Source organism: Lissotriton helveticus, chromosome 2_1 (genome assembly GCF_964261635.1).
Source record: "Lissotriton helveticus chromosome 2_1, aLisHel1.1, whole genome shotgun sequence".
NCBI classification, from domain to species: Eukaryota; Metazoa; Chordata; class Amphibia; order Caudata; family Salamandridae; genus Lissotriton; species Lissotriton helveticus.
Window position 1 is genome coordinate 1456283439 of NC_136059.1, and position 12784 is coordinate 1456296222.

Consider the following 12784-nt stretch of genomic DNA (forward strand, 5'->3'; position numbering starts at 1 on the left):
TTGGGGTACTGTGTTCAACTTAAGAATAGACTACAAGTCACTTAAGAAGGTATTTACAGAAAAGGGCTGGAAACAATTTCCAGTAGAATTAAAAGATGGGTCACTAATCTACAATAGTACACATTTGACAGATTTGATTGGATTTTTCGAAGGAAGCAAACCAAAAAAGAAAACAAGGAAAAAGGCTCATATACAATGTGACCTCTAAGTACAATCTGAACCCAAAGTTAGGAACATACAATACTTTTTTGTAAGGTATGTAGGAGTATACATATAGATGAAAACATAAGTTGCAGTGGTAGAATATTTTGCCCAGTGTTGTCGATGAATGAAGCAACAGTTCGTAAATCATGTAATGTGCATAACTATGGCAGCTGTATAACAACTAATACTCCCCCCACCCAGCAACCAACAGGTGTGCTCCCAGCAGCAGACAGTAAAGAAAGAGAAAGAAGGATGGAATTCGTATCCGGTCTATATTGTGTGTCAATGGTAGATGTCATTGCGTGTAGAGAGTAGTGTGCAATGTCTGGAAGAAGTTCGGGTATTGCTATTTTTTCAAAGCCCTAGTACCTTAGTTCACCCAGGGCATACCTCTGTATGTGGCTTGGGTCAGCATTAACACATAGGTGTGTCTCCCTGTGGGTCATCTATGTGTGGCTATAGTGAGTTTGTGTCTAGCAGGAGCGACCTCTGACCCTGCCAGCAGGTAGGTCGCCCCCCAGCCGCCGCACGGTCCTCCTGTGGCGCTAGTAAGTCATTTGTGCTCCTGATCTCGTTTTGCTTCGTTTTGTGCCCTGTGCCCCTCTCTCCCCGTTTTTCTTCTGTGCCCTGATCTTGTTTTGCTTTTTTTGTTGTGCCCTGTGCCCCTCTCTCCCCGTTTTTCTTCTGTGCCCTGATCTTGTTTTGCTTCGTTTGTTGTGTCCTGTGCCCCTCTCTCCCCGTTTGTCTTCTGTGCCCTGATCTTGTTTGCTTCGTTTCTGTGCCCTGTACCCCCCTTCCCCGCCTCCCTCCGCACCACCTTCTCCCGCCGCTGCTTGCCTGTTGTCGTACAGGCCTCAGCCTGGCCCGCTAGTGCAAGGGGTTCGCCCTTCTGCGCACGAAGTCCTCAGACCCAAAGGAAAAAGTTGGCACGGAAACTGGAATTGCAAAACATAGAATTTATTACACCTCATGAGGTGGTGCTAAAGTTCAGACAGTACCCTTCGGCACTATGAGAAGTAGCACAAAGGGCTACCGGACACATGGTTTATTTATACCCACACAGGGGCTCAAGAAAAGGCGGTACAAAGCACAAAAGCACATTTTATGTCCATACAAGGTAACATCGAGAGCAGAATCGATCAGTGGGAGGAGTTAACAGTCTTGGGGTTTCGGCTAACACATTCCAATCTAGGGCTAAGCATTAGCAGATGTGGACCCTAACGGTCAGCGGCAAAGCACAGGGATGCTATTATTAGACTGTTGCCGGGCAGATTCAAAGGTCACAAGCAGAGAGGTAGGACAACGCACATGGTCGACACGAGGCAGAGTGTGGCAGAGAAAATGGCTGCCATGAATACAAAATGGATGCCGTCAAATGTCATGATAACGGCTAAAACTCGATGTCTTTTGCTAACGCTCAACTCAATCGACGTTATAATACAACACTGTGGCCCCGCCCCCCGCTGTCCCCATTTGCCACCCCGCTCCCACCTCCCAGCTGCTCCTCCCTCCCACAGCCCTTCTTATGATGGCCGCGTCTGCGCCTGTTCTCGCCTGGACCGCGCCCAGTGCCAGAACCCCTGGCTCCCACCGCACCCAGAGCCCCCGATTGAGATACGACTCCGCTGCCCTCACCACACTCAACACCGGACGAACACCCGCCTGCTACCAAGCCACCCCAAAGCGAACCCACGGACCCTTCACCTGCCAAGCCTGCAAATACACCTGCCTCCGAACCTGCAGACCACCCACCGGACCTCGCAACAACAACAGCCACCTCAAATGCATCCTCCTCAACACATGCTCCATCCACAAGCACGCAGTCGAACTCTGGGACCTTCTCGACACAACAGCACCAAACGTCGCCTTCCTCGCGGAAACCTGGATGAACGCCTCCTCGGCCCTCGACATCGCCATAGCCATCCCGGACGTCTACAAAATCACCCGGAAGGACCGCGTCAACCAAACCGGGGGAGGAATCGCCATCGTCTACAGGAACACCATCAACATCACGACCATCACCGAAGACACACTCTCCACCGCCGAACACCTACACTTCCAGATTCACACCCACCCCAAGACCACCCTTAGAGGAACACTCATCTACAGACCCCCGGCCCATGCACGCAATTCAGTGAAACCATCGTCGACTTCATCAGCCCGCACGCCCTAGCCTCACCAGAATACATACTCTTAGGAGACCTTAACTTCCACCTGGAGAAAAACAGCGACAACAGCACCACCACCCTACTCGACAACCTCGCCAACCTCAGACTCAAACAACTGGTGAACACCCCAACCCACATTGCTGGCCACACGCTCGACCCCATCTTCTCCGCCAGCAACCACGTCTCCTTCAGCCACTCCTCCGGACTACACTGGACCGACCACAGATGCATCCACTTCACCTTCAAAAAGAATACATCCCACCACCGCACGCAACAAATCCCCCGCAGACACTGGAGCAAAATCACCACAGACCAGCTCCTCTCATCGCTGAGCCAGAACCCACCAACAAACACCGCTGAAACCAACGATGCAGCCCACAACCTCGCACAGTGGATCACCAGCTGCGCTGATGACCTCGCACCTCTGAAGAACCCCCCAGGCATGAACGGCTACAGGAAAACTCCATGGTGCACAGACGCCCTCAAAGAATCAAAGAAGTACTGCCGAACCCTCGAAAAAACCTGGCGCCACGAACAAACTACAGCAAACATGACAGCCCTCAAGACTGCCACCCGCAAACACCACCAGCTGATCCGCACCACCAAAAGGACATCATTCAAAGAGCGACTAGACAACAACACCCACAACAGCAAGGAACTCTTCAACATCGTCAAAGAACTCTCCAACCCCAGCGCCAGCAACAACGACATCACACCATCGCAAGAACTCTGCAACTCCCTCGCCACGTTCCTCCACCGAAAGATCTCAGATATACACGACAGCTTCGGACCCCAGAATCCGCCTCCAGTCACCGAACCAACGACCCCCACCACCACCCTCAGCACCTGGACCCCCATCAGCACTGAAGAAACCACCAACGTCATGAACTCCATCCACTCCGGCTCCCCCTCGGACCCATGCCCCCATCAGATATTCAACAAAGCCGACACCATCATTGCACCCCATCTCTGGAACGTCATAAACATCTCGTTCATGTCAGCCACCTTCCCCGAGAGCTGGAATCATGCAGAAATCAACGCCCTTCTGAAGAAACCCACAGCAGACCCCAAAGACCTCAAGAACTTCCGCCCCATCTCCCTTCTTCCTTTCCACCCAAGGTCATCAAGAAGACCGTCAATAAACAGCTGACTGCTTTTCTCGAGACAAACAACTCGCTCGACCCTTCCCAGTCTGGTTTTTGAGCCAACCACAGCACCGAGACCGCCCTCATCGAAGCCACCGACGACATCAGGACCATGATGGACAACGGAGAAACAACCGCCCTTATCCTCCTATACCTCTCGGCAGCCTTCGACACCATATGCCATCACACCCTAATAACACGCCTCTTCAACACTGGGATCCAAGGAAAGGCCCTGGACTGGATCACCTCGTTCCTCTCCGACAGAACCCAGAGAGTCCGCCTCCCTCCCTTCCGCTCAGAAGCCACCAAAATCATCTGCGACGTACCCCAAGGATCCTCGCTCAGCCCAACGCTCTTCAATATCTACATGAGCCCCCTCGCCGCCATTGAACGCAAACACAACATCAACATCATCTCCTACGCCGATGACACCCAGCTGATACTCTCCCTCACCAAAGACCCAGCCACCGCCAAAACCAACCTACAGGAAGGAATAAAAGACGTCGCAGAATGGATGAAGCTCAGCCGCCTGAAGCTGAACTCAGACAAGACGGAGGTCCTCATCCTCGGACAATCCCCCTCCGCCTGGGACGACTCCTGGTGGCCCTCAGCACTGGGCTCCGCACCAACACCCTCGGACCACGCACGCAACCTGGGATTCATCCTGGACTCCACCCTCACGATGACCAAGCAAGTCAACGCCGTCTCGGCATCATGCTTCAACACCTTGCGCATGCTCCGAAAAATATTCCGGTGGATCCCCACTGAAACCAGAAAGACGGTCACCCAGGCCCTCGTCACTAGCCGACTGGACTACGGAAACGCCCTATACGCAGGAACCACCGCCAAACTCCAGAAACGACTACAACGCATACCGAACGCCTCCGCACGATGCATCCTCGACATCCCTCGCCATAGCCACATATCCACCCACCTGAGAGACCTGCACTGGCTCCCCGTCAACAAGAGGATCACATTCAGGCTCCTCACCCACGCACACAAAGCTCTCCACGACATGGGCCCCGAATGCCCCAACAACCGCCTCACGTTCTACACTCCCACCTGCCGGCTCCGCTCCGCTCCGCCAGCCTCGCCCTTGCCATCGTCCCACGGATCCGCAGAGCCCCAGCCGGAGGAAGATCGTTCTCCTACCTGGCTGCCAAGACATTGAACTCCCTCCCCGCACATCTACGACTGATCCAGGACCATCTCACGTTCAGGAGGCACCTCAAGACCTAGCTATTCGAGCAGTAGCAGCACCCCCCCTCCCTTCAGCGCATTGAGACCCTCACGGGTGAGGAGCACGCTCTATAAATGTTTTGATTGATTGATTGATTGAAAGACTCCAATAGAAGATCCCCAGACATGTCAATAGGTATCGTCCTCGGTGTTCCTTACTGCATAGTGCCCCACTTTCAGTGAGTCCCCAACATTCCATCTCCTCCCTCCGGGCTGGTAATGCAGGCGGGACGCCGACTTCCAGCACCTAGTTATAAGGCGTTACGCCAGAATGAGCGCCTGGTCAGCGAATTTTGCCTGCACTTTTCAACCCTGTGGCAGCAGGCAACTCTCTCCCATGGTCCATGAGTGTCCCTCAACTACCTCCAGCATTGTGACCGCTATCTGTGTCCAGTAGGTGGAGAGGGCGGGGCATGACCATAACCTATGCAAGAGGTCGGCATCTTGTTCAGTGCATCTTGGACAGTTCGCTGCCTCTGCCGGGAACATTGTGTGTAGTCAATGTGGTGTAAGATATGCTCTTTGAGTTATCATATATTGTATGAATTTAAGCCTGGAGTTGCAGGAGTCTACCCTTGGATACGCGAGAAGGGAGGCTCATTCTTTGTTGGTCAGAACCTTGCCCATGTCCATGTCCCACTTAGCCCACAGAGGAGATGGGGTGAGGGTATGTGTGCCCGTATGCCTTGGTCCAACCACCACTTCCGGTGTCTACCAGTGCCCATCTGGTATATCAAGTGCACCTGTACATGTGTTGATGGTTCAGGCCCATCAGGAGCCCAGCCCTGCTATCTTATTAGACTAGCATGTAGTAGAAATAATGTGTCAGGGAGCCCCTGTTTGTGCACAAAATCTGTATGGGTAAGTAGAGTGCCACCTCCAAATAGTGCACCGACAGTTGACACCCCAGCCTGCTCCTACTTGGAGAGTGGTCAATGTGTCAGTATCCCACCAGAAATGGGGAGTCCCAGAAGCAAAATGTTGGGTGCATGTGGTGTTATGGGTGCTGTGTATTTCAGGGCCAGCCTCCAATACATCAGCAACACTTTTAATAGTGGTGGGCTTGTAATTTGGACATTCCCCCGGGTCACATTGGTGTATGCAGTGCGTTTTGCGCAACCATACCAGGAGTGTACGCTTTCTCCTGTAGATTACGGCGCGCTAGCTAGTAAGAGAGCCACTGCAGTTGGCTCGCCATGCACCAGGCCCTGAAGTCTGGAGCTCCCATGCCACCTGCGTTGGACAGCAGTTGTAATTTTGCCAGACTGACACGGTGCCCAGCCATTCCCCTATATTAAATCAGTCAGTAGCATATTCAGTGTTTTGAAAGTAGCAGGTGAGATGGGATCACAATCGGTCTAAGGAGAGGCACCCTGCATTGGGGAAATGATCTGGATCGCCCACATTACTTGGTAGATTCTGAGTATGTTTAAAGATGTACTCTGTCCGGGCACAAATCTGCATCAATCTACCTGTATGAGTTTTGAGAGAAAGGGTAGGAGACTGCTCACCAGCACTTTGCTCGTTATTTTATATTCTCTGTTTAGGAGCGACAGGGGCCTATATGCCATGATGTCTATACGGTCTCTACCCAGTTTTCGTAGTGATATTACTAATGCTTGTGATGTGGTTGAGGGTAATGTGCCCCTCTCCAGTGAGACGCGGTACATGCACTCCAACTGGGGCACCAGGTGCGTGACATAGGCTGCATAAAACTCCATAGGGAGGCCATCTAACCCAGGGGTTTTGTTAAGAGTACACATTTGATGTAGAATACATCTCAAGCACACAGAACTTTGCTGCAGATTGCTTGTCCTGATTGGTTGATGACACGGAAAAGGAAGAGAAAGCCTCTGATATCCAAAGTGAGGATACAGAATTGTACAAAGAAAGTGTGTGTGTGATCACTAATGTGATGGTTGAGAAGGAACATTGGAAAACAGAGTTATAAGCAGATCCCATTGTAAGTAAAATACAAGATGTGTTAATCCAAGGGTAGGATAGTGTAGAAAAGAGTGAAGAGTGGCTGAGGCCATATTGGATAGACAGAGAAGAATTTTCAGACATAGATGGATGCCTTTTCAGAGGCACAACATTGATATCTCCTGAAACCTCCAGGAAAATAAACTGATTGACATAGCACACAAAGGCAATCTGGGTATCACCAACACCAAGCATAGGTTGAAGTTAGACTTTTGGTGGCCAGGGTTGGATGTACTGATTGGGAAAGAGTTAAGGAATTGCTTAGCTTGTTCCACCAGTGATAAGGTAGCAACAGTGAACATTCCACTCATACAGTGTTGCACCCTACTTTAAGGTGACTAGGTGGATGTAGCAATGGATATCATTGGGCCACTGATGGGAGAAAAGAATTCCCCATGCATTCTAGTTTTAGCCAACGTATATTCAAGATGTCCAGAAATCAAAGTTGTCTCTGATATTAGTTCGACCTCAGTTATAACTTTCCTGCTAGGGTTTTTTTTTACATGCGAGACTACCCAACACCCTTTCAACTGATAATTCTGTTCAGTTTTGCTCCCAAGAAATGAAGGAATTTATAAAATGTAATGGAATAACACGCAAAGTTAGTGTCTGGTATGACCCAGAAATCAATGGGGCAGTAGAAATATTTTTAAAAATACACACACAAGAGTGCATTCAGCTGGCAAGATCAAATAAGTTGAGCTGGAATGATGAGGTGTGGAGGTGAATAGAGACGTATCACTTAACTCTTCATCAGTCAACCGGTATTAATAGCATTGAGTTGTTAAAGAGTAGGAAATCCAATTCTAGACTCGTACCTGGGTGGATGAAGTGGCCCAAAGTTTGGGTGATTGTTGATGTAGGTCAACAGTGGAGGAAAAAGGAGTTGGAGTTGTGGGTAGCCCGTAAAAAGGGCTTGACAAATTGCATTAGACCAAAGTTACTGAGTTTAAAGTGAATGATTTGGGTATGAGTGAAAGTTCTAACTGGCAACAAACTATGGTAAAAATTCACTCAACCTATCAAATTCATAACGTTTTCACAATGCGATCAAGACACAAGGATGGTATAATATGGAGTCTGGGGAGAGTGGTGAAACATTACTGGCCTAGACACAATGGGGAGATGCGTGAAAAGAACAGTGAAGCAAAGTCACAAAGTGGGCATAAGAATAACAGTCCTGTGTTACATAAGGTGGACAACTCTGGTTTAGGTCAGATCAAGTGGACTAGTGACTCACCACCCTGAGATTCTTAAAAGATTACTTAGTCAAGCAATACAGTGAGAGTTATTACATTGTTAACTTCACCTGATCCTTGGAAGTGGAATGTGGTACTCACGTCTAATTTTAACTCTATGAAGCCATGCATGAAAATCCTTACTTAACATACTTGTTTAATTTGCTTGTCTTTCTTCAAATGCGTTATTCACTGTTATGTTTCTATGTTTTCTGGGGTGGGAATCTGAGAAAAATATCTTTTGTGAAAAAAGGGAGATGTGTGGTATCTGTCCATCACTATGTCACTTGCACTGAAGAAGATAACAGAACATAGTATGGGAGACTAGAACAGTGGAAACTTGTGGTCATAAAGTTCGAGAATGTAGAGTGAGGAGCCTGCATGCTCCTGAACTGGCAGTTGACATACTATGGCTGTGATGTATGAAATAAACCTGATGCCTCTCTTCAGTCTCTCCTCTGCTTATTGCGTAATCTTTTTATCCTGCATTTTACACATATGTTACTAACCTGTTAAAATTCTGAACGCCTCGCAGTTCTGTCTACATTTTTTTATGACTCTTGAGAAACAGTAATTCAAGTGTTTAGAATTAAAACTACATTTCCCATAATCCATAATAACCTCTTCTTGTGAGAGCTCTTCTCTAATTTTAAATGGTAGGCAAAACAGAAATTGCAACAATGTGTTCACATTTTCTAGTTTAATGTTAAGGATCTGCATCTACTGGATGAAAGGATTATTTTTATTTTATAGCAGAAAGAGACACTGCCAACCTGATTCGGATGCAATAACTATTGGTCGAAGAACTCCCACCGCTCACAATCGAACCTGATGGAGCTGATGTCTGGCTTACAGTTGAGGATGAATATGACAAAGGAGAAATTTGATCATTGAGGTACCCCAGATATAAATGATAAGCACTGAGTACTGGAAGTGGTACAAAAGGGGGTGGTGATGGACGGAGCATCTGAACCAATCAAACACTCACACCCAGTCGAAAGATCTGGGTTTAATCCATCACCGTTCTTTAGCCCACTCTGCCACCCAGTTCAGACATGGCTATATGCAAATCAGTCTGACCCTGTGCCTCATGGGAACAGTCCAGCCCGAACTGCCAAGCCATGTCTTCCCTGGAACGGAAACAAGCTTCCGAGGACCGGTTTCTGGCATTACAGCCGCCTTCAGCCCGGCTTGCTTGAATCCAGTGGCAAAGTGAGCAAGGGACTCACGTCTGAGCAAACCCTGCCACACTTATGGCGGCCAAAAGCGGTGATGGATCAAACCCAGATCTTTTGACTGGGTGTGAGAGTTTGATTGGTTCAGATGCTCCGTCCATCACCACCCCCTTTTGTACCGAGTACTGGAAGTGGACATCTGGATGAGTTGGTGTCTTGAAGGTAGATAGGTGAACGATTGAAGAATGATGGCTGTAAATGTTCTCCTGCTGATACAAGATGGGCAGACCATTGCACAATTGTTATTGCTTGGGAGTTGCCTCAATCAAAGTAAGGTATGCGTGTTTGGTGTGGGAAAGTATGAGCATCTGCAGGGAGCGAGCAAATATGGAGCACAGCCAAGGACAGTCGAGTCTCATCATATTTACTGCAATCTGATTTCTGCAATATGTAATTCCTGGTCCATGTATTCAGCCACAACAAACACCAGCAAAATTAAGCATTAGATACAGCACGTGAAGCAGATGTGCGCATATGCTGATGCACTTTAACAGGACAGTCATAAGTGGCTGCTACCTGGTACAAGAAAACACAGCTCAGCTGCGCTGACATGAATGCCAGGAGACACATATTGACCTACAACCAGTGAATTTTGGAAAAAACAGGTCTTTTTAGTTATTTTCAGAAGATCTTTTTCACTTTTGAGGAATTCATTTCTCTATTGTTCGGTGATAATAACTGCATTGCTGACTGACTCTTATCTTAAATTAACAACTGCTCTCTGAGTCTTACGCCTGGAAGAAAGGTACAGCAGTGCATCAGCATAGTATCACTTACACTCTTCAAGGGTATATTCGTACTGATTGAAAAAGTAAACATCTCACAATCTTCTTTAGACATACATAGTCCACAAACTAGGGACTAACAAGTTCTGTGACCCGTTAAACTCTGGACTACCTCTAGCAAGGTTTTCACTCCGATCTTTCAAGACGGAGGGAGAAAACACAGACCTGCAGACAACCCACCCAATCTTCTTTCACAACTGAAGGTGATACCAAACACCTCACTGAGGCCTCTATAACCCGGTTACCCATGCAATTAGTCTGCCGAGTGACTCTACAACCATTTAGTAGTGATCAAATTCTTCATACAGAATCCACAGGTTCCATTGGTTAATTTGGTTAATATTGTGGTGTCAAAATCGAGTCAAGAATGGAAACATCTCGGGGGAAATTATCACGTTTGCGCATCTTCAGCGACAATATAAATTGGCCTCCTCCGAAATGTTTAGGTACATGCAGATAAAGCACGCACTGATAGCGGCATTACCACCTGGCACCAATGTCCCAGAGGCATCCCCTCTGGAGGACAGGTTGCTGACAGATTGTATGTTTAAGAAAGCAACATCATTTACATTCCGGAAGTAGGTCAATAACCTGCCGGACCCCACTGGACCCCCTAGGGACAAATGGACCCAAGACGTGGGAGACCTTGACGAGACTGAATGGCAGGAGGCACTGGCTTCCCCACGGGTGGTGGGTATACCATCGCGACTCAGACTGGTGCAGCTGAAAATCTTACACCGCTCTTACTACACCAGACACCCCTTACACAAGATAGGTAAAACACCACACCTGTATTGCTTACGTCATTGTGGAGACGAAGGCACCTTTTTCCATACTATATGGCAATGCCCCAAAATCATGGATTTCTGGGTAAAAGTGATGAGAATGATTTCCCAAACGGAGGACGCCTCCCTAGTACCGGAGCCCAGACGCTGTTTGTTGAATGTTTGGGAGCCAAATGACCTCACTCACCAGGCACAGGACTGGGCCACTTTAGGGATTATGATAGCTGTGAGAAGTTGGCCTGGTATATGATGTTCACTTTTCTAGTGAGCACCTTGCACCAGTCCAAACGACCCTTATGGTGATTGGTTGTAAGTCAACCTTATAGACCAGCTATCCTAGGGGTAGCATGGACAAAAGCAGTCTTAGGCTAAACTCAAGAGGGCATGTGAAGCCAGCTGTTTTACCATATGCAATCCCTTTAATACCAAATGAAAGGACACCACACAAGTTATATATTATAAAATATATGTATTTATTACTAGAATAATCCTCTGTACTCTTTATGAGGGCAGAAGCACAAGTGTTAAACAAAGAACTTCATATAACATACAAAAGTTGCCCAAATATGGATAGGCCCGGTGGCCCCTAAAACCATATACTAAAATAGTGGTATAAGAACCACGTCACAAACAATGGTAAGGCCTAGGGCCTTGAGAATCGCTGGGGCTACACGGGACAAACAGCAGTTAGGACGTGGGAGGCCCACAGGATGCGGGTGCAGTGACTAAATGAACACGCGTGCACCAATAGAAGTCAATGGTGCGTAAAAGTTAGAAAGGTGCAGATTTGGAGTCTTCCGACTGGATTAGAACTTAACCACTTAAAACTAGGACACTAGGGATGTAAATCTCTACAGGAGCACCGTAGTACTTGCGTTACCTCACCCACAGGAAGCGGGTGCATAGGTGTAAAAGTGTGTTGGGTTCCGTCGTGGAGTTCTATGGAGCCTTGGTGAAAAGATGCTGCAGGCGACCAGGAGAGAAGAGTCTTATTGGATCCAAGGGTGGATCGAAGATGTAGAGTACCTGAAAGCAGAGGGGACAGAGTCTGGGTCACTAGCCAGTGACCAGGAAGGAACCAGGCGATGTCGGGTTGCGATCAGGTGATGTCGTGAAGCTTGTCTCCGCTGCCACGTGGACCAGGAGGTATCGACGACGACCAGGTGCTGGGCACGGACTGTCCCACGAAGGCTCTCGCTGTCGGCGCTGTCGGATCTCGATTCAGAGTCAACAGGCCTTGGCAAATGTAACCCTCGCAGGAATCAAAGATGGCTTCTGGGTCAGACCAGCAAGGTCTGATGGGATGCTCCTTTTCAGGGGAGCAAGGGCCAGTCTGGAGCAACCAGACCAGCAGTGAAAATGTGTAGGTTCGTTGTCAGAGAGGCCACTAGCCAACAGGCAAGTGACCGGACAGACGCGTCGAGCAGGAAAATGCAAAAGGGCCCCACGCAGCAGCACTCGGTGAGTGTGGAGAGGTGATCTTCGGTGAAAAAGCTGCTCGGGCCTGGGGCTTCTCAATCCCCAATGCACAGCTTCGAGGGTGCCTCGGGAGCTGCACAGGAAGCACTTCGCTGGCTTTCCAAGATGGCCGGTCCACGTCTCACGTCGCCTCCACATGTCTCAGCTTTGCTGTGGCTGTGGATCGGGCTGTCGGATGTCTGGAAGTCTGGTTCTTGTTGGTCTCTGTCGTTCGAGCTCTGGCGGGAGCAACAACAAAGAAAACCTTGGAGCGCTGATGGTGCCTGCTTGTGCAGGGTGGTCACTCCTTGACCACAAGGGAGATTCTTCAGTCTTCTACGTCGAGTAGGATGTCGAAGGGTCCAGAGTTTCATATAAAAAAGTTTCATTCAGGATTATCTAAAGTCTATGGACAAAGCTCCTACCTTTATTCCAAATCAAGGGGCTGGATTACTTGCTAGGTCCCTCCTATGGGTGGGACCCAGGAAGAGGGTGGTTACACCCCTTTCCCTTTGTCCAGTTTTGCGCCAGAGCTGGGGCTGGA

General features: G+C 48.7%; 1 long non-coding RNA gene across 1 annotated transcript in view; it reads left to right on the forward strand.

Annotated features, from left to right (window-relative positions):
- The window catches only part of LOC144819797 (uncharacterized), a 232469-nt gene that overhangs the window by 26116 nt on the left and 193569 nt on the right, over nucleotides 1-12784 (forward strand). Inside the window, exon 2 of the long non-coding RNA XR_013607570.1 lies at nucleotides 8731-8872. This is a non-coding gene — a long non-coding RNA (uncharacterized LOC144819797). The remainder of the gene's footprint in view (nucleotides 1-8730; nucleotides 8873-12784) is intronic.